Below are 24449 nucleotides of genomic sequence, written 5' to 3' on the forward strand. Positions count from 1 at the left end.
TGAGCCAGAAGGGAAGCCCCGAATAAGCCCTTTCCAGAATAAAAATGCCACTCCTTGGGAAATTTCTAATTAATTAATTCTTTAACAGTATGTCTTGCTGCCCATAACACAATGGCGTCACAAAAGCTCACAGTGGTGGTGGTGATTTAGTCGCTAAGTCGTGTCCAACTCTTGCCACCCCATGGACTGCAGCCCCCAGGCTCCTCTGTCCATGGGATTTTCCAGGCAAGAATTCTGGAGTGGGTTGCCATTTCCTTCTCCAGGGGATCTTCCCAACCCAGGAATCAAACCCAGGTCTCCTGCATTGCAGGAAGATTCTTTACCAACTGGTCTAGGAGGGAAGCACAGTGTAGTACACAGCATAGAGCAATTCATAAACACACTCTAAGTCAAGACAAGAAAGACAACTGTTTTCCTTTTCAGAAGAAGAAACGGAAGCAGTGAGAAATCACTGACATTGCTTAAATACAGGGGATCTGAACCCAAGACTTGGGCTTTTAGTTCTGGATGCTCCGACTGCATTTAATTTGAGAGTAACCTAAGCTAACCCCACCATGCACAACCCAGTAATTATAATTTGGGGCATTTTAATTGGACTCAGGCCTCAGGGTTTGAATTTAAGAGGGTGAGAGTTAAAGCAATATGTGTGAGTGATTACAGCTGAAATGCTGCCTGCAAGTTACAGTTCATTTTCTCCTCAGGACTTTCCACATCTTCCCTCTTCGCTGCCAATGCACAGCCAGGCCTCCCACCATCCAAAATGCCAGGTTCCTCTGCAGCCCTGGAGCCTGACGACCCTCATGTCCACCGCACACACAACACCACCTGCACAAGTGTGTACAGCGGGGTTTCACAGTCTTGGCACTACTGGCTTTTCATTAGGGCATCGTCTTGTGCATTACAGAACATTTGGCAGCATTCCTGGCCTCTGCCCACTGGATGTCAGCAGCACTCTCCCAGTTGTGACTATCAGAAATGTCTCCGGGGGAAATTCCCTGGTGGTCTAATGATTAGGACTCTGCACTTCCACTGCAGGGAGCAAGGGTTCAATTCCTGGTCAGGGAACTAAGATCCCTCATGCTGCAATAAGGACACATTCCCCCCCAAAAAAGTCTCCAGAAATCATGGGAGATTTTAGGACAGTGAAACTATTCTGTACTTATTGTAATGGGGGGTACATGTCATTTTATGCATCAGTCAAAACCTAAACCTACAGAATTGCAAGTGTTACCTTTGGTAAACAATGGACTTTAAATAAATTATCAGTGTTGGTTCATCAATTGTACCACATTGTACGACATTTGTTCAACAAATGAGGGAGGCTCAAGAGGGAAGGTATATATGTATACATATAGCCGATTCATGCTGTTGTACAACAGAAATGAACACAACATTATAAAGCAATTTACTCCAATTAAAAAGAAAACAAATTTAAAATATACCATTTCAATGCAAGATGTTAATAACAGGAATAAATCACTGCAGATGGTGACTGCAGCCATGTAAAAGACATTTACTCCTTGGAAAAAAAGCTGTGACCAACCTAGACAGCATATTTAAAAGCAGAGAGGAGACATTATTTTGCCAACAAAGGTCCATCTAGTCAAAGCTATGATTTTCCAGCAGTCAAGTATGGATGTGAGAGTTGGACTATAAAGAAAGCTGAGCACCAAAGAATTGATGCTTTTGAACTGTGGCGTTGAAGTAGACTCTTGAGAGTCCCTTGGACTGCAAGGAGATCCAACCAGTCCATTCTAAAGGAAATCAGTCCTGAATATTCATTGGAAGGACTGATGCTGAAGCTGAAAATCCAGTACTATGGCCACCTGACGTGAAGAACTGACTCACTGGAAAAGACCCTGATATTGGGAAAGATTGAAGGCGGGAGGAGGAGGAGATGACAGAGGATGAGATGGTTGGAAGGTATCACCAACTCGATGGACATGAGTCTGAGCAAGCTCCAGGAGTTGGTGATGGACAGGGAGGCATAGAGTTCTGCAGTACATGGGGTCGCAAAGAGTCGGACATGAATAAGCAACTGAACTGAACTGAATAACAGAAGACCTGGGGTAAAAAAAGGTATAAATGGGGATTTCCTACTTTCTGCTCAATTTTTCTATAAATCTAAAACTGCCCTAAATAAAGTTTAATTTTTAAAAAAGTCTCCAGACAGGGACTTCCCTGGTGATCTAGTGGCTAAGACCACACTTCCACTGCAGGGACCTGGGTTTGATCCCTGGTCAGGAAACTAGATCCCACGTGTCACAGCTAAGACCCAGTGCAGTCAAATATTTTTTAAAAAGTCTTCAGACATTGTCATATGTCCCTAAAGGGCAAAAACGTCGGGTTGAGAACCCTGCTGCGGAGGGCAGACGGAGTCCCGCTCACTGCTGAGTTGACTGCAGCAGTCCCATCGTAGCAGGTCACACGTCCAGGGGGAGGGTGGGAAGGTGAGCTTTCTGAGTGTACATGGATTGTGGAGACTCCTTGAAATGACATCTTGTTAGAGGAGAAAGCAAGGAAGTCTCTGAGGAAAATCCAGGCAGAGGCTGGACAGAGACTCCACCTTCCTGTCCTGGCCTCAAAGGGGACACCTTCTCCACTGTGTTCAGTCTCTGGTAAGAACACCCTCCTTGCTGTTCACTTTGTCAAGAATTCTCTCTACGGTCCAGCAGCCTGAGCCAAGCCTGAGGCTTTCAGGAGGCCACACGAAATACTATACCTGACCCTCCCTGATCCGGGATCCTCCTGCTGGCAGCTCTCATGGCTCTGGCAGAGTTATGATGGAAAGAGGGGCCCCCGTCTACTCTGCCCTGCTTTATAAGACCTGTGCTAACATGCTCCCTCCCGGCAGGATGCATAACGGAGATGTGACCATGTGAAATTTAAATCCACCTGGCAGAGCGGGGCAGCGCCACACCTGAAATGAGGACAAACACAGGTTCCCCTGCAGCCCACTCGGCCAGCCACTCCAGAGTTTTCCCTGGAGTCCCAGCTCTCACTTAAAAACAAAAATTTATTGGCGTACAGCGGGTTTACAATGCTGTGTTAGTTCTAGGTGTACAGCAAAGTGAATCAGTTATACATACGTGCAGATCTAGATTCTCTTCCCACCTAAGTCATTACAGGGTATCGAGTAGAGTTCCCTGTGCTATACAGAGGCCCTTATTAGTTATGTATTTCATAACTTGCGAGATTGGGATTGACATATACACACTTTGTTGTTGTCGTTTAGTTGCTAAGTCATGTCCGATGTTTTTGCTACCCCTTGGACTGTAGCCTGCCAGGATCCTCTGTCCATGGGATTTCCCAGGCAAGAATACTAGAGTGAGTTGCCAGTTCTTTCTCCAGGGGATCTTCCTGGATCAGGGATTGAACCCGTGTCTCTTGCCTTGGCAGGCAGGTTCTTTACCACTGAGCCACCAGGGAAGCCCATATACCTACTACTATATATAAAATAGGTAACTAATAAGGACCAGCTCTCTCTTTTAACTTCTGGCCTGATTTCCTTTCTCCTCTTTTCTGCTCACTCCTTCCCTTTATAGTTCCCTTTAGAGTTCATCTTCTTTAAAAGAAAGAGGGGGAAAATAGGCTCCCCAAAGAAGTAGAAAAGTGTAAGAAGGTAACACATAAACCAGGAGAAGTGCTCTGGTTTGTGCTGAAAGGCTCTGTCATGCGCTGCCATGACAAAGCTCAGCGTGGGGACAACACGAAATTAACCACCACCCAGAAGCCCGTACAATAATACTTCCTGGCTCAAGGAGACCTCATTTCTCCCAACATCATTCTGTCGATTTCTTCCAAGGCTAAACCTTTTGGTAAACGGGCCTCATGAATCGTTCCTACAATTTTCAGGGCTGTGAGGAGGATTAAGTATGTCTCTAGTACTGAACCCAGCACCTGGCACACTGTCCATGCTCTCTAAATGGTTTCAGCTCTTCTCTTTATTTGTATTTTGACTTCATTTTTAACTGAATCTAAACATTTATTAAACTACCCGGTCCCCACCAGGTTCCATCTCATCCACTCTAGCCCAGGGGAGTTTCTCTGGAATTGGCATTTGTTTTTATAGAAAAAGCTGTTCCTGGTAATAGGACTTTCTCATTTAGTTCAAAACTCCCTTAAGAACCAAGCACAGCCCCAGCCACTGAAGCTGACCCAGGTTCAACCACTGGCATGTGGCCACTCGACTGCCCCTCACCCCATTTCTTAGTTGCCAGAATCGCAGACTATTCTTTTTTTTTTTTTTCAAATCTGTCCCTCCTTCTACCTTACTGTTTAAATTATGCCTCTCAGAGAAAAATCCCTGCAGCAGATAAACATGGAATCTGGAATGGAAACTGCAGCACGCCCAACAATAATGCCCCTGTCACACACACGTGAGCTTTCGTGAAAGCAAGGGATTGGCAACACGGGACTGCCATGCCCAGGAAAATTATTTCCTGTGGGAGAAAGAAAACAACCTTCAGCTCCTGGCAGGTCCCGGACAAGCCTGAGCCAGGCGCACTGGAGAACCTGAATGCTCTGTCTTGGGGAAGGGGAGGCGGAGGTGTGAGGGCCACAGTTGGGTGAGCACCCTGGCTGCAGCACAGAGGCCTGGCTTCGTCCTGGGAAAGTGGAAACAAAGCCACCACGGGCTCCTCAACACTGCTTTGGGGACACTCAATTAACAGGATGGGCCATGTGGTCCAGAAAGAAAAAAGAAACTCCACTCTTATTTGAAAGCACCTTCCAGGGTCGGATGTGTTCTTCTCCCATCAGTCAGGTAGAGAAAGGCAATCACTTCAATTTAGTAAGAGGAGGAAAATGCTGGGCTGTCTTACTGACATCCTGCTTGTTCCGCTATTGTTGAAAGAAAATAGAGAAAGTACAGGGCAGCATAAGCTATTAGCTCCATAATGCCCAGTCCCAGGGTAATTAGCAAAGACGTCTTCAATACAGGGTGCTCTGCAGTTCGGTGTTAAATGAATCTTTGCTGCACGATTATTTAAGGATGACTTGACATTGTGCGTCTAGAAGTTCCAGAAGCTCAGAACAATACTCAATTCTCAAATAACTCCCTGCCCACAGCTGCCCCTTTCTTTCCTTTAGCGATTCATCTTTGTTCCCACCTCAACCTGACCCTGTACTCCCTCCCCCTGTGTACCGCCCCAGCCTCCCAGGCCATTCTTCCTCTATCTCAAGGTTTCTCAACCTGGGTTTTAAGGAACCAAATAGTGTGTCTGTGGTGTGGGCTGCCTAGCGCACTGAAGGACATTCTCCTGGTCATGACAGGTTTCCTGGAGGGCAATGCTGTTCCCCCACATTGAGAACCAGTGTAACCAAAAATAAATAAATATATACTTTTTTAAAAAGCTATAGCTAAAAAGCTAAAGAGGACAGACAAGCGTTTCAGAGATGGCCAAACAGACTTAGAAGCAGCAGACTTGCCCAAGGTCACACAGGCAGAAAACTGGACTAGGCATCGGGCTCTGAAACCTAAGTTCTTCCCTCACCTCCACTCCCCACCTCTTGTAGAAACAGCCAGTCACAGATTAGGTAAAAAAAAAAGTCAGGAGGAAATCTCTTTCCTGACAAAAGGCTGTTGGCAAACCTTGGCTAGCATTGGGGATCCTCCCTGGGTGGGAATGGGGAGGTGGTGAGTTTATTTACAGGCAAAAGGGAGCTGCCAGTTCAGAAAATATGAATGACATTAATTTTTCAAATTCTTACCACTGGGACTGGGCCTCCACTTCAGCACTTTACTTACAAAGCCAAAAATCACTCCAAAGCTAACGTCTACAAAAAAGACAGCCAAGAATGTCGGCCTTTTTTCTTTTTGAGGAAAGAAAGGTTTGTAATATTGAAAAGCTTGTGATCGCTCTACACAGATGTTAAAAATGACCCAATCTGTTAGGTTGGAAGCATCTTCTGAGAGGCAAGATGGTTCTGAGGCAGGAGCATAGACTTTGAGAAGACAGGTCTCTATTCTTTTTTTTAAAAAATGTGGACCATTTTTAAAGTCTTTATTGAATTCATTACAATATTGCTTCCCTTTAACATTTTGGTTTTTGGCCACAAGGCATGTGGGATCCGAGCTCCCTGACCATGGATGGAACCTATACCCGCGTCTACCACCCCACCCCAACTGGAAAGTGAAGTCTTAACCACTGGGCTACCCGGGAAGTCCCTGAGGTCTATATTCTAATTTGCATCTACTTGGTGTGTGCTAAGCTGCTCAGTCGTATCTGACTCTTTTTGACCCCATGGACTAATTTGACAGAGGCCAGGCACCTCTGTCCAAGGGAATCCTCCAGGCAAGAATACTGGAGTGAGTTACCATGCCTTCCTCCAGAGGATCTTCCCAATCCAGGGATTGAACCCAGGTCTCCCTCATTGCAGGCAGATTCTTTGCCATCTGGGCCACCAGGAAAGCCCAAGAATACTGGAGTGGGTAGCCTATCCCTTCTCCAGGCCTATCTTCTTGACCCAGGAATCGAATTGGGATCTCCTGCACTGCAGGTGGATTCTTTACCAGCTGAGCTACCAGGAAAGCTCTACTTTAGCCTCTCCAAATTCAGCAATTTGGAGGGAGGGGGTGTGATATCTAAGTTAAGTGGGATAACAATAGCTGGCATAGAAGTGGTCACTGACTTCTCCTGCAGTTTATGCCAAGTAAGAACCCTGGCCTGGGAAACAAGAGACCTGGTTTCACCTCCCAGCTCTGTCCTGACTCGGTGTGACTTCACATGCCCTCATCTTGATTTCCTTTCTGGTCCCTACCTCAGACCATAGTCATAGGATCAAATGACACGCCATCATTAAAACCAGAACAATGCCCAGCAAAAATGTAGGCACCCAACAAACATCAACTAAATATGACTTCAACTGGATTTGTCCTTCAACTTGTCATTTACACCTGGTCTAAGAAAGTTCCATCTGTCTGACAGCTGGACAGCAAGACCAGTCAGGCCTCCATGGTCATCTCCCAAAAATACCCCTGCAGCGTTTGCCCCAGCTGATGAGTCAAGAGTGAACCTGAAACCAAGAGCAAGTCTTACTGCTATCCACTTACCTCTCACCAATCTTATGTTATTCACTGCTCCCACACATTCAAAGAACAAATATCTATAATGCATCCCAGGCATAAATCAACATTAGCTCTATCATGCTAGAAACTATAAAGGGAATAGAAAAAAAATTTTTTTTTAATTTCAAGCATCAACATTTGATATTCATGACCTTCAACAAGCAGAAGTCATCAGAGAGTCTCTCTGAACCCTGAAAATCGTGGTGAAATTTAGCATCCCTCCATAGAGACTGGCACCAACGGATTAGTGGGAGAGCAGTGATGACAAAAGACACACAAAAAAGCAGGCGGCCTCACTGGGCCCTGCCCCAGCCCCAAGGCTGAGAAGAGAAGGGAGGCTATTCAAAGTCAACTGTCATTGGGTGGCAATGCCACGGGCTTCCCAGGGCTCGTTTTCTTTCCCCCAAAAGCTGTTTATAAAGAAGTGAGGAGGGAGGGAAGGGAAGAAAGGGGAGCACAGCATATACTGGTGCCTGTCTACACGTACCATTTTAAAATTGGGGTATCGTTGCTTTACATTGCATCGTTTCTACTGTCCAGTGAAGCGAATCAGCCGTATGTATGCATACGTCCCCTCCCTCTCATATCTCCCTTCCCTGCCCCATCCCACCCATCTAGGTCATCACGGAGCACCAAGCTACGCTCCCTGCACTGTACTCCAGGTCCCCACTGGCTAGCTGTTTTATACATGGCAGCTATATATGTCAATTCCCCAATTCATCCCACCCCCCTTTCCCTTCTGCCATGTCCACACATCTTTTCTCTATGTTTGCATCTCTAGTTCTACCCTGCAACTAGGTTCATCTGTACCATTTTTCTAGATTCCACATATATGCATTAATATACAATATTTATTTTTCTCTTTCTGACTTACTTCACTCCTTATGACAGACTCTAGGTCCATCCATGTCTCTACAAATGACCCAATTTCATTCTTTTTATGGCTAATATTCCATTGTGTGTGTGTGTATATACATACAAACATATACACACACACACACACACACACACACACAATGCACACACCACATCTTCTTTATCTGTTCCTCTGCTGATGGACATTTAGGCTGTCTCCATGCCCTGGCTATTGTCAACTGTGCTGCAACAAACACTGGAGTGTACTGCGCGTGCCTCTGAATTATGGTCTTCTCGGGGTCTATGCCCAGGAGTGGGACCCAGTGTGCTGCCACCCAGAACAGTGCAGCCCAGTGAGCGACAACAACAACCAGCAACACAAGTGCTAACAACGTCAGGTGCTCACCTCTGCCACTCTGCCATGAGCGGGATCTGCATTAGCTCATGTATCCGGTATGGATTTTCAGTATCTAGACAAATCTCTGCATTTGATCATGCCCGTTTGCCAGGAGGAACACTAAGGTTCAGAGAGATTAAGGACCCTGCCCCAAACCACACTACCCAGAGAGGGCTTGGCAGGATGTGAAGTCAGGCAGTCTGACCCCATGGCCTGCGGACCTGACATCTGCTTCAATTCAAGGATCAGAGTAACTCCCTGCTGGAGAGGTCCCCTTGGAGCCCTCCCCCACCCTTCCAAGTTCTTAATAAAATTCACATGCTTTTGTTGGTGGGAAAAAGTCACTACACCTATGGACAAGGGGGTTTTAAGGCCACACTTGTGGACTTAGAACTCGTGAGTTGTTTTCTCAGTTTTGTGGGCTCAGAGTCAGAGGTGTAGCATTAACTTTAATATAAATTTTTCTGGAGGTGATTCACGCAGAATTCCTGCCAAGAACTTTAATAATTAGACTGAATTAGACCAAACTCTGTCTGTACATGCCTCACAACATCTGCTGATTTAACAGTTAAGCTGTAAGCCCCGCTGAGCCCGGGAAGGCCTGGCCTCGAGGGCTGCGAACGGGGACAGTTAGTGGAGAAAGACACCTGTGAGCCCCCGGACTTCGGCCTCCCATCTGGTGAACAACCGATTCTGCTTCCCTAACCTCCCATCACCACCAGGGACCAGAGGACGGGATGAAACCAATCAGGAAATGCTCATAAAAGAAAACCCTTCCCCATGGTCCTTTCTACTGCAAGCTGAGGGCTATAAAGTGATCCTTTCTAATGTGGTGATTTTCAGCCTTTTCCCTGCTCTGGTTCAGTGTATTCCCATCAGCCACAGAGACTCATCCACAGGGCGGATTTCTTTAAGGGGAGGGGGAGGTGGGGGTAGAATCCAAATCTTTACTCCCCACCAGTCAAGAATCAGACTCTTAAAGGGTGGGGACCACAAAATTTGGCAGAGCCCTGGAGAATCTGTTTCCCATCCTCCTTCCCCCTCTCTCCTGGTCACACACAAACGCATACATACACATGTATGTGTGTTCACACACAAACTCATACTCTCACACTCGAGGCACCGTGGGTCTAATAGACAGCTCCCAAAGAAGGACAGTGCTAATCAATCAGCCCTCCCTGGAAGGTGGTGCCATTAAAATCGTATAAATTACATTAAAATTATAAAATAAATTATATGCTTCTTTTTAAAATAATAAAAAAAATTTTTTTAAGCATATAATTCTTTTGAAGAAAGAAGCACATGACTCGTGCAATATGTGGGATTCTTAGCTCACTAATCCGTGTCCCCTGCTGTGTAAGTGCAGAGTCTTAACCACTGGACCACCAGGGAAGTTCCATAATTTACAAGCTTCTTAAAGCAGTCTTCAAAACAGATCAACCCACCCCCACCCAAAATAATGGAGGGTGTGATTATATGCCAGAAGGAGAATAAAACATAAAGGCATATTATTTGTATAAGACACAAATTATGCTATTAAAACACCACAGAAAATCGTTCTAGCCATTGCTGCTTTATATGTTAAAAACACAAATGGACTTTTTGGCCAACCCAATATAATGTGAGCCACTTATGTAATTTTAAATTTCCTGATAGTCACATTAAAAAGGTTAAAAAGAGGGACTTTCGTGGTGGTCCAGTAGTTAAGAGTCAGCTGTGCAACACAGAGGATGAGAGTTTGATCCCTGGTCAGGGAGCTGGGACCCCACGGGCCATAGAGCAACTAGGTTCTTGCACCACAACTACTGAGCCTGCACACTCTGGAACCCACATGCCACAATTAAGACCCAATGCAGCCAAATAAGTCAGTAAAAAAACAGGTCAAAAAGAGGTGAAATTAATGGTAGGTAATACATGTTAATTAATGGTAATACATGTTAAGTCATTTCAGGACACTGAAAGATGAACTACCCACGTTGGTAGGTGCCCAATATGCTACTGGAGATCAGTGGAGAAATAACTCTAGAAAGAATAAAGAGACGGAGCCAAAGCAAAAACACCCCCTGTTGTGGATGTGACGGGTGATGGAAGTAAAGTCTGATGCTGTAAAGAGCAATATTGCAGAGGAACCTGGAATGTTAGGTCCATGAATCAAGGCAAATTGGGAGTGGTCAAACAGGAGACGGTAAGAGTGAACATCGACATTCTAGGAATCAGTGAACTAAGATGGACTGGAATGGGTGAATTTAACTCAGATGACCATTGTACCTACTACTGTGGGCAGGAATCCCTTAGAAGAAATGGAGTAGCCATCATAGTCAACAAAAGAGTCTGAAATGCAGTATTTGGATGCAATTTCAAAAACAACAGAATGATCTCTGTTCGTTTCCAAGGCAAACCATTCAACATCACGGTAATCCAAGTCTACGCCCTGACCAGTAATGCTGAAAAAGCTTAAGTTGAACAGTCCTGTGAAGACTTACAAGACCTGCTGCTGCTGCTAAGTTGCTTCAGTCGTGTCCGACTCTGTGCAACCCCATAGATGGCAGCCCACTAGGCTCCTCTGTCCCTGGGATTCTCTGGCAAGAATACTGGAGTAGGTTGCCATTTCCTTCTCCAACACATGAAAGTGAAAAGTGAAAGTGAAGTCGCTCAGTCATGCCCAACTCTTAGCGACCCCATGGACTGGAGCCTACCAGGCTCCTCCGTCCATGGGATTTTCCAGGCAAGAGTACTGGAGTGGGGTGCCATTGCCTTCTCCGTACAAGACCTTCTAGAATACCCAAAAAAGATGTCCCTTTCATTATAGGAGACTGGAATGCAAAAGTAGGAAGTCAAGAAACACCTGGAGTAACAGGCAATTTGGCCTTGGAGTACAGAATGAAGCAGGGCAAAGGCTAATAGAGTTCTGCCAAGAGAACCCATTGGTCATAGCAAACACCCTCTTCCAACAACACAAGAGAAGACTCTACACATGGACATCACCAGATGGTCAACACCAAAATCAGATTGATTGCATTCTTTGCAGCCAAAGATGGAGAGGCTCTACACAGTCAGCAAAAACAAGATTAGGAGCTGACTATGTGAATCGTGAACTTCCAGATGTTCAAGCTGGTTTTAGAAAAGGCAGAGGAATGAGAGATCAAATTGCTAACATCCGCTGGATCATCGAAAAAGCAAGAGAGTTCCAGAAAAACATCTATTTCTGCTTTATTGACTATGCCAAAGCCTTGGCTGTGTGGATCACAATAAACTGTGGAAAATTCTGAAAGAGATGGGAATACCAGACTACCTGATCTGCGTCTTGAGAAATTTGTATGCAGGTCAGGAAGCAACAGTTAGAACTGGACATGGAACAACAGACTGGTTCCAAATAGGAAAAGAAGAACGTCAAGGCTGTATATTGTCACCCTGCTTATTTAACTTATATGCAGAGTACATCATGAGAAACGCTGGGCTGGAGGAAGCACAAGCTGGAATCAAGATTGCCGGGAGAAATATCAATAACCTCAGATATGCAGATGACACCACCCTTATGGCAGAAAGTGAAGAACAACTAGAGAGCCTCTTGATGAAAGTGAAAGAGGAGAGTGAAAAAGTTAGCTTAAAGCTCAATATTCAGAAAATGAAGATCATGGCATCCGGTCCCATCACTTCATGGCAAATAAATGGGGAAACAGTGGCTGACTTTATTTTTCTGGACTCCAAAATCACTGCAGATGGTGATTGCAGCCATGAAATTAAAAGACGCTTACTCCTTAGAAGGAAAGTTATGACCAACCTAGACAGCATATTAAAAAGCAGAGGCATTACTTTGCCAACAAAGGTCCATCTAGTCAAGGCTATGGTTTTTCCAGTGGTCATGCATGGATGTGAGAGTTGGACTATAAAGAAAGCTGAGCACCGAAGAATTGATCCTTTTGAACTGTGGTGTTGGAGAAGACTCTTGAGAGTCCCTTGGACTGCAAGGAGATCCAACCAGTGCATCCTAAAGGAGATCGGTCCTGGGTGTTCACTGGAAGGACTGATGTTAAAGCTGAAACTCCAATACTTTGGCCACCTGATGTGAAGAGCTGACTCATTTGAGAAGGCCCTGATACTGGGAAAGATTGAGAGCAGGAGAAGGGGACAACAGAGGATGAGACGGTTGGATGGCATCACCGACTCGATGGACATGGGTTTGGGTGGACTCTGGGAGTTGGTGATAGACAGAGAAGCCTGGCATGCTGCAATTCACGTGGTTGCAAAAAGTTGGACATGACTGAGCGACTGAACTGAACTGAATGACTGGCATGTAGGTAATGAATGTTTTTAAAAGATTTCTAAAAAAAAAAAAAAAAAACACGCTAGCTTTGTGCTTGCCTATTAATACTAAATGGCTCTGGACGAGCAATTTCAATCTTCCTGAAACTGAAAACCATCTGAAATTGATGAGCTCCAGTTTCACCAACTGTAAATGGAGATGAAAAAATGCCAATCTGATTCCCCTTACCAGGGCTGTTGTAAGGATCCTATGGTATATGCATACAAAAGTGTTGTATACAGTGCTGTGCAAATGCTAATAATCATTATTACAGCTCCTGTAAGAGAACAGCTCATCCATGGACATCAATAACAGTTCTTTTCAGTCTGTAAATATTTTGCCCACAGCTGTCTTTCCTTCCCAGAGGCTTCAGAACAGTAAGAAATGCACATTTCTGTTACCCTCTAAGAAGCTATAAACCTATTTTACAAGAAAAATCCCATCGGAATTTCCAAGTGATATTTAAGTTGTTTTGTGGAAGAGATATTTTGTTAAAATGAAAACCCTGCCTTAAAAACAGGAAGACATCCCTAGTCAGCAAATTCTAGAGGGAACAAACTAGCCCTGCCTCCAGGAAAATTATCCAATTCAAAAGACGTCTTCTGAGCTAGTGAACAAAGATGGAGACCACCACCCCAATTCACCCACCCACCCCATCTTGTTTCTTTTCCTCCAGCCTTCTAACTTTTTTAAAGAGTTCTTCCAAATGATCTATGAATTTAGGTGGTTAGAAACAATTGCTATTTTAAGACTGAGAGCTGATGTTTAAATATTTCTTGATGGTTGGACACAAGACCTTCTAGAACCCTTCCCAATGTTATGATAATGTTATGATAATGAAGACAATAACAGGAGCCGTGAGGAATGATTAAGTGAATAAGCGAGTGAGTAAAAGTCCCTCAGTCGTGTCTGACTCTTTGAGACCCCATAGTCTATACAGCCCATGGAATTCTCCAGGCCAGAATACTGGAATGGATACCCTTTTCCTTCTCCAGGGGATCTTCCCAACCCAGGGATCAAACCCAGGTCTCCCGCATTGCAGGCTGCTTCTTTACCAGCTGAGCCACAAGGGAAGCCTGTAATTATTTTATGAAGGCGGTGACTTATACAAAGAGAAATGAGAGAAAGGTTTTGTGTTAGAGAATTCACTGCAAGCAGAGAACAAATCCTTGCTTTCCTAAAGGCCATCTGAGGTATGCTTTCCTGAAAACACCAGACCCCTCACCTGGAGATGGTCAAAGACCATTACTAACAGCATCCTCACAGTACAGCTCAGACATACTTACAGCTTCTGAGGTTTCTAAAATCCAAATTTTTTATAAAATCAGCCTTTCCCAAAGTGTGCTCGGCATGATGTTTCCAGGCATTTCATGTTTGGGGGTTGGGTGGGTGGATAAGCAGGAGTACCATGGCCAAATGAGTTTTTGGGAAATCCTGGATCCACATGAAGTTCAGCAAGTTCTTCTACTGCTCAGAGCCTTTAACATGACAGTGTCCTGTGGGAGACGGAAATCCCACAACGAACTGCACCTTTTTCCAGATATCAGATCTGGAGCATCCTTAAGGGGATGTGATCACATCTTCAGACACTTCCACTTTCATAAATAGTTTCAGAATATACTGAGTGGCAGAAAAAAAGGAAAAGTAGGTTCCCTCCTACCTGATTCAGCAATCAGCTGAATCTGTTTTGTTGTTTTCACATTTGTAGAAGTAACTGCACATCAAAGCTGACCCTCAGCGGTGCCAGACACAGCACCCACTGCTCTGACAGCAGTAGCCTCGCCTGCCTGCCTGTAATTTCTGTTCCACCTCCCAGGCGACCCCAGGCCTCCCCAGTATAAACACTGCAGCCCCAAATCAAAGGCATTCCAGCTTTTGCACCTATAGGTGCGGATAGAAAAGGTGTAAACATTATGACATAAAAGATGTGAAGATCTGAGAATAAGATACAATCAAAATAACTTTTACTGTCTTAATCTCCTGTTCCACAGAGCTTGCTAAGAATAGGAACAACAAAGAAAGAACCATTTCAGTTCTGACCCCTGACTTTTCTCTTCTAGATTCAATTGGGCTGTTTCAAAAACCCATATTCTACTTCTTTGGACTGAAGCCGTCATGGTTAAATTTGAAAACTGAACGGCAGTGGTTCCCAAACATGGGCCAAGGGCCCCTCGAGGAGGGTCTCAGGGTCATTTCAAAGGTTTTCCAAGCACCTGAGCACCAAAAATTGTCAGCAGATCAAAAAGTCAAAAGTATAACTTCTATTATGTGAGGATAACTTCTATCTTTTGATGTTAAAAAGAGATCCTTGTGTTTTAAAAAAAAACTGGAAACCAAAACTAGCACTTTTAATAAATATACCCCTTGCTAGTAATCTGTCCTAATTAGCAAAAGAATAATATAACTCAATATACTTTTAAGTTACAGATTAATGAAATGATTTAAAAAATTCTTTGATCTTTGTTTCTCAGTCATAATCTCATAAGACATGGCAAAATTTGACACAACAAATGCTTCTAAACCCAAACATTACCCAACCATCCTTCTTGAAAGTCTACAATTTTCTGTTTTTCGGCAAGGAAAAGATTTCATGTTTACTTTTTGTGTGTGGATTTTGTGTTTACTTTTCAGTGACACCAAACAGAAGAAGCTTTAGAATAAAGCCTCAATATAACATTTTGACAGACCTACACTAATTAGAAAAATAAAGCCACAGAAACCATGGTGACCTCTGATGATTCACAAAAACAGCATTTCTTTATTTCTGGGAAGTTTCTCAAAGGATGAAAAATGGAGGCTTTATACACTTGTGTTCCAAAGGAAATGAAAGTTAAAGCACCACTGTGAGTGATGCTTATAAACTAGACTAATGAGAAATAGCACACAATAGATAACATATCTTAAGAAATGTTAGCAAGTTAAGGTCTCCTTTAATATCTGTTTCTATCTCCTATGGACATTATAAGAGGATCATCATGAAATACTCCTATCATATTTGCCAGGAGAAAAATCTTAAAAGTCGTTTCACCTGTTCACAGTGAAGATTTCGTGAAGACCTACAAAAGCAATCATTTTTCTACTAAAAGTTTTATCCACTTCTCGGCTGGAGCAACATGTCACATCTTCTAAATCAATCTATGGCTTAACTTCTAATCTTATAACTGGCACAGAGAGATGATAAAATGTCTTCCAAATACTGCGGGAATTTTTTTTAAAGCTCCCAGTGCATAATAGTGTGTGTGTGTGTGTTTAAAAAGAATTTATCATCAGTTCCAAGTTGGAGTTCAGTTGCAATATATACTCAGAACTGATGACTTAAAAAAAAAAAAAAACTTTCTCTATACAGTATTATTGCTTTGATGAATTAATGCCAACAAATATGGTCAGTATTGTTTCCAGATTCTTCAAGTCATTGTACTCCATGCATGGTCAACCCAATCCCACGTCTGTCCTTGATTACTTAATTTTCAGTCATTTGCAAACTCAAAAGTGAAAATGTAGAGGCATTTGAGCCACTTTATTCAGCAGTAGAACAAGAATTGTGGGCACAGTTCATAGACTTTCTCACATAGGTCTTCTCAACACAAAATATGCTAGAGAAAGAACTCCCTCACTCCATGCAAAAGCCTTTGTTTGGAAGGCCAGTTTCCTACATTTGAGAGAATATAGGAAAGTCTTTCCTTCTTGTTACAGCTTATCTTTTTTTAGTTTTTTTTTTTTTTTAAGTATCCTTTGCTGATTAACTCCATTCTGTCTATTCTCTCAAAGGACTCCAAGTTCCCACAATACATATGTATTCAATTTTATTGCTTTGTGCTTGATATATTGCTTTGTAAGTGTTCAAGGCATTTTTTGGTGAACACTATGTTTCTGTCTCCCAAACTGTACTCTAAGCTTCTTAACAATAAAAACCATGCCCTGCCTCCAACTTGGGTGTTTTTTTTTTTCTTTACTATGACTGCATTAAACCTATAAATTTATTCTGATTAAATGACATCTTTACAATATTTCATATTTCCAGCTAGTCTGTTTCTCCATTAATGCAAGTTTTTTTTCCTTTAATGTCTGACCAAAGTTTTGTCATTTTCTCTATAAAAACAAAACACACACATGGTTTAAAAAAAAAAAAAAAAGCCTTCCCATGAGTCTCTCACCCCCCAGATTCCAGTCTCATTCTGAGAGGTAACCCCTTCTCATGTAACTTCCAGAGGATGTTCAGGCATATGTATATTTAAATAAGCATAAATATCATCTTTCCCCCACTCCCTTGTTTTTAGAAACTGGGCCTGTTATCAATATACTACTTCTCAGCTGGCAAAGAAAAATCATTCAAAAGGATCGGAACTGGGACTTGCCTGGTGGTCCAGTGGTTAAGAATCTGCCTGCCAATGCAGGGGACATGGATTGGATCCCTGGTGCAGGAAGATCTCACATGCCATGGGACAACTAAGCCCATGGCCACAACTACTGAGCATGCATTCCAGAGATGTGACTACCGAACCCCGCACACTCTAGAGCCTGTGCTCCACAAGCGAAGCCATGGCAATGAGAGTCCTGCATTTGGCAACTAGAGAGTAGCCCCAACTCGTCACAACTAGAGAAAGCCCACACACACCAACAAAGAGCCGGTGCGTGACAACAAAGGCCCAGTGCAGCCAAAAATAAATAAAAGGATCAGAACCATTTTCATAGATCAGGCAAGAAGAGTAAATTTGGAGTCAAGAGTCAGGAAACTGACACTGGGCACAGAAGCTAACTATAAGCACATTCTATGCAGCACCAACTACAAATCTTTTCAATGACTGAACAGTCAGTATTCTGCTGTGGAGATGAAACATCATGATTTACTTAGTCCTTTACTCACAGGCATTTACACTGTTTCACATTGGAGCTAATATTGCTACAATGAAGACATCTTTGTTTCAGTTCAGTTGCTCAGTCATGTTGCACTCTTTGCCACCCCATGGACTGCAGCACGCCAGGCTTCCCTGTCCATCACCAACTCCCGGACCTTGCTCAAACTCATGTTCATCAAGTCGGTGATGCCATCCAACCATCTCATCTTTGTTTATCTTTGTAAATTCTGTTGGATAAATTCCTAGAAACTGAATCAGGAGGTCAGAGGTTTCATATGTGTTGAGTGACACTGCCAAAGAAATGGTATCAGTTTACATGTGTCAGTGCCTGCTTCTCTGCGCCTTTCCAACACCATAATGCTAAGTCACTTCAGTTGTGTCCGACTCTGTGTGACCCCATAGACAGCAGCCCACCAGGCTCCGCCGTCCCTGGGATTCTCCAGGCAAGAATACTGGAGTGGGTTGCCATTTCCTTCTCCAATGCATGAAAATGAAAAGTGAAAGTGAAGTCGCTCAGTCGTGTCCGACTCTTAGCGACCCCATGGACTGCAGCCTACCAAGCTCCTCTGTCCATGGATTTTCCAGGCAAGAGTACTGGAGTGGGGTGCCATTGCCTTCTCCGTCCAACACCATAAGTTATCAAATTTTCTTTTTGCCAACCAACTAGTGATGTACCGCATTTTACCAATTGCATTTCTGTCATAAGTGGAACTGAGCATTTTTTCATGTTTATAAACATGTTTATATTTCTTTCTCTGTTTAAAGTGAGTGAAGTGAAGTCGCTCAGTCATGTCCAACTCTTTGCAACCCTATGGACTATAGCCTACCAGGCTCCTCTGTCCATGGGATTTTTCAGGCAAGAATACTGGAGTGGGTTGCCATTTCCTTCTCTGTTTAAACTGAAGTCAAATTGATTTTAAGAGCTCATTATGCATGAAGCAGGGCGGGAAATGGCCCTTTCCTCAGTTGTCTGTGTTGGAAATATCCTTTTCCAGTCTATGGCTTGTCATTTAGATCTCGTTTCTGGTATTTTGAACCACACAGAAGTTTTATATGATATTCATCTCTTTTATATTCACCAACAAAATTTAGCTTAACTTTCTGAACACAAGTATATGTTAACTTCCTTCCATAAGAAGTGAAGTCAGAGTAGAAAAATTAACAGTCACCAAAAATCCTTTCCTTGAATTTGGGAGAATTTGGAGGCGCAAATAGCTGGTAACCAAACCATGCCAGCACCCAGTGACGTAATTTCACGGGAAGAGCATCTGCAGATCCCTGGAAAGGCACATTTTCTTCTTTTGTTTGCAAAGTCCATATGCTTGTCAGTTTCCTAGAGTCCAAGCACCCTTTTTGCCTCCAGTAAAAGATGTCTCGGCTTAGTTGCTTCAGAACAGAAGTGATTACAGATGAAGATTTTGACCCCTGCCTAGTCACAGCAGAGACTCTTCCACACGACACCCAGTTCAATGGGCAAAGAAAGGAGATTTGGTCAATTTCCCAGAGAGACTATGGCCCTACCCAAGACCAGGAAAAAATGACAATGAGGCAGGTTCTTCAACTACCTACAAAGTCCCCAGGCAATGAAGAGAGGACAGATGTGCTCAGAAAACTATTTCTCTCCTGGCACCTTCCTCTTCTCCTGTTCAGTAAAATGAAGCAGAAAAAAAAATAAAAATGGTTCTTCTTTTCACCTACACTATCTTAAAGTCACTTACATTATGGCAAGAACATTAATAAGAATGGTGTGCCCTCCCAAATTCAGGGAAGGTTTTAACATCATTCTATTTGTTCTTGCAATTTGAACATGATGGTACCACATTAATGTCTATACAAGTGCGATAGTTCAAAAATAATGATTGAGACTTCCCTGGTGGTCCAGTGGCTAGGACTCTGGGCTCCCAATATAGGGGAGAATAAATAAGTGGGATTATGATCAGAAACTTCAGAATATAAAAAGGTAAAATTCTGGATGACCTCTAGGAACTGTTTCTAAGAAGGGTAAAGTGAAAACGGATTAATACATAGTATAATGCTACCAGTTTGGGTGCAGGAACAAAGAAAGCACCCGACCAACAAGAGTATGGTGGGGCTGGGAACTTGGCATGGTGGCAGGCCCAACAAAGCCAGGGTGACAGCTCTCAGAGACCAGGACATACCATACTGAAATGGGCAGCCACGCACAGCGGGCAGAGCTGGAACTTTCAGTGTTTCTCCTCTAGGTCTTTTCCCCTCCCTAGAGTTTTGGTCTCCAAGCAATCAGTTCTGTGCTTTTGTTTCTAGGCTCAGTTTTAAACCACACTGGGGAAAAGGCACTTCTTGAAAGGCAAAGATTGGGAGAAAAATACTGAAGCTCTTAAGAGCTCCTGTCTAGCTGCCAAAGCATTGTTTTAGCCAAATGAAAAGGGAGAAACAGAATGATGATTTTATTTGAATTGCTTCCAAGGAAAAGTAACCTCCAGCAAAACACTGGGCCCACTTTGCTGGAAATCCTGGCATGCCGACAACAGAGATGGAAGCAGAAAATTGCATATTCCAGAAAGCATGGTTATCAAATAGGAAAAACCACACGGAGTGACGAGCTTTCAGGTTCCTGTGGCTCAGGATCCCTTTTATTCTATTTCTTCCTGCTGTAAACAAAGTTATTTTTAATATAATTTTCCTTGGAAGGGGGCTTTTAAAATGCTTAAAGATCAAATCTCTTGCTTTAAGTAACATTAATATATTAAATTCCAAACTTACTAAGCTAAATAAGCAGAGTAAAAATCTGCATAAACATATCCCAAAACTTTAACATTACAATTTCAGAACATAGTTAAATGATAGTACCTCCTGGTAGTAAAAATACATCCCAGCTGGATTAGTTACTGTAAATACCCAAGGAATCAAAATTCTTCAGTTTTCAGGGATTCCAGGGATCCCTGTGGCCCAGAAGTGAATGTTATAGAGGAAGGAAGAGAAGATGGGAGAGTGATCTTGGAGTTCTGAAATTATCGCAAAGTACTGACAGCTTTAATATTACGCACCCTTGTAAGTTACAGCAGCCAACAGGCCTCTAGGTCAATCACCACCTTAACTTCTTCCTTTCTTTTTTTTTTTTGGTGTTTCACTGTACTTCTTTTTCCTCCAACTTCATTGAGGAACAACTGACAAATTAAAGTTTTATATATTAAAGTATACAATGTAGTGATTTTCTATACATATATATTATGACCTGTACCATAATTAAACTAATTAACACATCTATGACCCTACACATGTGGTGAGAACATTTAAACATCTACTCTTTTACTAAATTTTAAGCAAGCAGTACACTAGTATTAACTATAGTCACCAGGCTTTACATTAGATCTCCTCCTTAGAAATTTTCTAAGGCAGGCAGTTATGAGAAGGCAGATATTTTCCACATGTTTTCATCTTCATTCATTACTCACATTTATCAGACACTCTGTATCCTGTTCCACTACACATGTTGAAGATACAAATCAAATAGATTTTGCCTCCAGTGAGACAGCTTATTCTTCTGTGAACAAAAGAATGAAGTGTTCTGGGTCTGGGACTCTCTCACTCATGAATCAAAAGCCAAGTCACAGGTGCCCCCTTGTCGCTTGTGCCACCTGTCCCAGATCCTCCTTGCTCCTCGTCAACCTGCTCCCAGTCCTCTGGCCATGCTGCCACCTCCTTCCTGACCCTTGTCTTCGTGCCCCATTTTTAAATTTCTCACCTACTCCTTGAACTTATTAGCATCGGTACCTCTGCATGCCTTGGCTTGTCACCTCAGGAACATGGCTCAGACCCACTTCACCATCTCAGCCCAATTCTGGCTACCCATGCCCTGCGGACACTCCTGTCTGGTTCAACTCCTGGAGGTAAATCTCTGCTTCCAGCTCAACAGGACACGGGTACAAAGTACACCATGGGAGCAATGGGAGGGAGCAGCTCTTTCTAGCAAAGCTTTGCTGAGATGATGGCAAAATGGAGTTTCAGAGGATGAGCAGGATGGGAAAGGGAGGAGAGAACATCCCAAACAAAGCACAGAGCTCATTAGTGAAGAAAAATAATGTGTTTTGTAATCGATTTTGTGGACAGAACCCCTAATGGATAACAATAAATTGTTTACTGAGCTCCTACATTATGGAAGGCACATGGCCCAGGACAGACCACAAAACAGAGACTCATTAAGTATACGGACGAAGTGAAACACCAAAACTACCTATAACGTTATCCGACTAGAAGTACCCCAAACTAAAACAACCCAGAAAATTCAGTATCACCTCTCCCAAGACAACAGAGCCTTTCCTTCTGTAATCAATCATGCAATGACAAATGAGTCTGTGAGAGGCCCAGTCCTCTGCACCGGAGACAGAGCCACAGACCCCTGGGCCCAAAGGGATCTGGTCTTGATTAAGGTTATTTTCCTTTGTAACATTCAGATTGGAGGCAAAAGGAAGGAGGATCGAAAAGGAAACTGGAGGAGCCCAAGATGTATCAGCGAGTTTCATCACAGCATTTTATTTCCTTTGTGAACTCGACTCAGGGAGCTCATAACTCCAATATTTGTTTGGCTACTGAGTCCATAATTCACTTCAGTTCTGAAGACCTATGGTCTCAGTTTCTTGACTTTAAAAAGGTCTGGTGGAACTCTTGGTGAATTTAAGATTTAGATAATACAATAAATTAAATCAAGTTTCTGGGGTAATTATTTCAATCAAACAGGCTTTGTTACAAAGTTCTTTCAATGTAGTGTGTAATTCCTCAATCCCACAATGCTGTTAAATGTGAGTATTGTTATAACAACAATGAAAAACCTCTATAATCTCAGCACGACTGAAGTTAAATTACTACAGCCAGTTTTCTGAAGAATGAGTCAAATTCTTTTTCATGAAAGTGAAAGCGTTAGTTGCTCAGTCGTATCTGATTCTTTGTGACCCCATGGACTGTAACCCGCCAGTTTCCCCTGTTCATGGAATTTTCCAGGCAAGAATATTGGAGTATTCCCTTCTCCAAGGGATCTTCTCGACCCAGGGATCAAAGCCAGGTCTGCATTGCAGACAGATTCTTTACTATCTGAGCCGCCAGGGAAGCCCCATTTTTTCCCCACACACCTACTCTTACTGCAGGTTACAGAATCTCTATCCTCCAGCTCTCAATTGTTGAAAGCCCTGCTTTCATCTCACTTGGTCCTTAGATGGGACAGAGAACAGCATGAAGCAACATTTATCTGGTAGTGCATACCTCTGAAGGCAAGAAACAGTTGGGAAAATAATGTTGGACAGAATTCAGAAAATCCAACTAGATGTAAAATGGTCCTCAGGAAACACCTGGGAATACCCACCACTCACTCTTAGCAGACCACAGTGATCTCTGAGCTCATCTGTCTATACCTGCCTCTGCCCACCCTACAAACTGACATTCACTCATCTCCAGGCTTCAACACACATGGGCATCCTAACTCTCCATCACCCATCAAGACTGCCCACCCAGTCCCATAACATCCTCCATGCTAGGGACATTTACTTCCATTCATTTAGGATGACAACATCCTGAATCTTTAACACCCCCCAATACTCCCAAATCCAAAGTTGCGAACTCAGAAATCCTGCTTACCATTCTTTCATCTCAACAGTGAGCTACCTCTTTGGCCTTGGGCAATCTGACATCTTATGATTGTTCAGATTCAGCCCAATGAGCCAACATGCCCACACGACTACCCTCTCAGCCAGGGATACCTGAGGACACCTAGGCCTCACTGGAGTTTGAATTCACAACTCAGCAGAGCACCTGCACAAATCCCTTGGCCCTGATGCAAGTCAGGCCTGCCTGGGCTTGGCATTGTCTCTTATGCCAATTCTTCCAACATTCCCAGTCCCAGGGTCCAGCTCCCCACCCCGCAATCTCTGCCCCCAAGTGACGAGCCCTCACCAGCTCCCTCCAGAGCTGCCGTGCTCTCTCAGGTTCTCCACCCTTACCCAGACTGACGTACTGGCTAGCCTATATCCCAGGGGTCAGTCTCATCAATTACATTTCCATTGGTAGCATCTACTATATCAATACAGCCTCAGCTTGCTCTTGATTTACTTCTCCTTGCTAATCCATCCTCCAGTTCTCCCCTTCAGTGGCATCGGGAGGATTCTACATCTCAGAAATGCTTTCAGTGATTCTCCTCTAGCTCCCTTCCTGGGGGCCCCAGCAGCTGCTCAAAAGTTTACCAGGTCTTCTGTTCTCAACAGTCTTGTCTCATCTTCACCACGAAAGCAGAGGGCATCCAGTCTCAGAAGATGGTGCCCCACCTCCCACAACCAACTCTTCCAGCTGCGCTCTGGTTGTTATCCCAAACCCACCACTTCCATGCCCTGTGACCGTTAAGTTATTTCACCTCTTTGTGAGAAGAGCACCTTCGTGCATGTAGTGGAGATGGAGGAGGACACACATATGTAAAGCACTGAGATAGTGACTGGCACGAACAGGGGAGAATTTTCCTTTACACTCCCACTTCTCTTCAACCTACCAGCTGACTCTGACCTGACTCTGGTCACTGTCATCCAAGAAACTAGCCATTTAGCCTCAAGCCACTGCTCTCTTACTCTTCCTTGGCACCATCCTTTTTGACTTACCGTCTCCTCTTCCTTACCCTAGCTTGCTTTTGGACTCCCCATAGGTGCCCTGGGAATTCTACAGAGTCAGCACTCAGCAAGGTCACTGATAACTTCTAATGGCAAATCCATGGTCGGGTTTCCAGTCCACTCTGTGATCTGAAACCACTGCTCTCCAACTCTTCCGAAAAGCTCTTCACTTGCTTCTCATGGCTGTTTTGCTTTGGTGCTTTGCTCTTCTGAGTCTCCTACACCAGCCCCTCTGCCTGCCCCTAAAATGCCAGAACTGCTGGTTCCATCCTTGGCTTTCTCCTACCCACTCCCCAAAGAGGAGCTCATCTGCCCCACAGCCTGGACCATGCCTGGAGTGCTGATG

General features: G+C 43.6%; 1 protein-coding gene and 1 long non-coding RNA gene across 4 annotated transcripts in view; both read right to left on the reverse strand.

Annotated features, from left to right (window-relative positions):
* Positions 1 to 24449, reverse strand: part of NXN (nucleoredoxin) — a 161036-nt gene that overhangs the window by 76970 nt on the left and 59617 nt on the right. The window lies entirely within an intron of this gene.
* The window catches only part of LOC123465576, a 46749-nt gene that overhangs the window by 4107 nt on the left and 18193 nt on the right, over positions 1 to 24449 (reverse strand). The gene's annotated exons all lie outside the window — the stretch shown is intronic.

The sequence above is a fragment of the Bubalus bubalis genome, chromosome 3, assembly GCF_019923935.1.
Source record: "Bubalus bubalis isolate 160015118507 breed Murrah chromosome 3, NDDB_SH_1, whole genome shotgun sequence".
Classification (NCBI taxonomy): domain Eukaryota; kingdom Metazoa; phylum Chordata; class Mammalia; order Artiodactyla; family Bovidae; genus Bubalus; species Bubalus bubalis.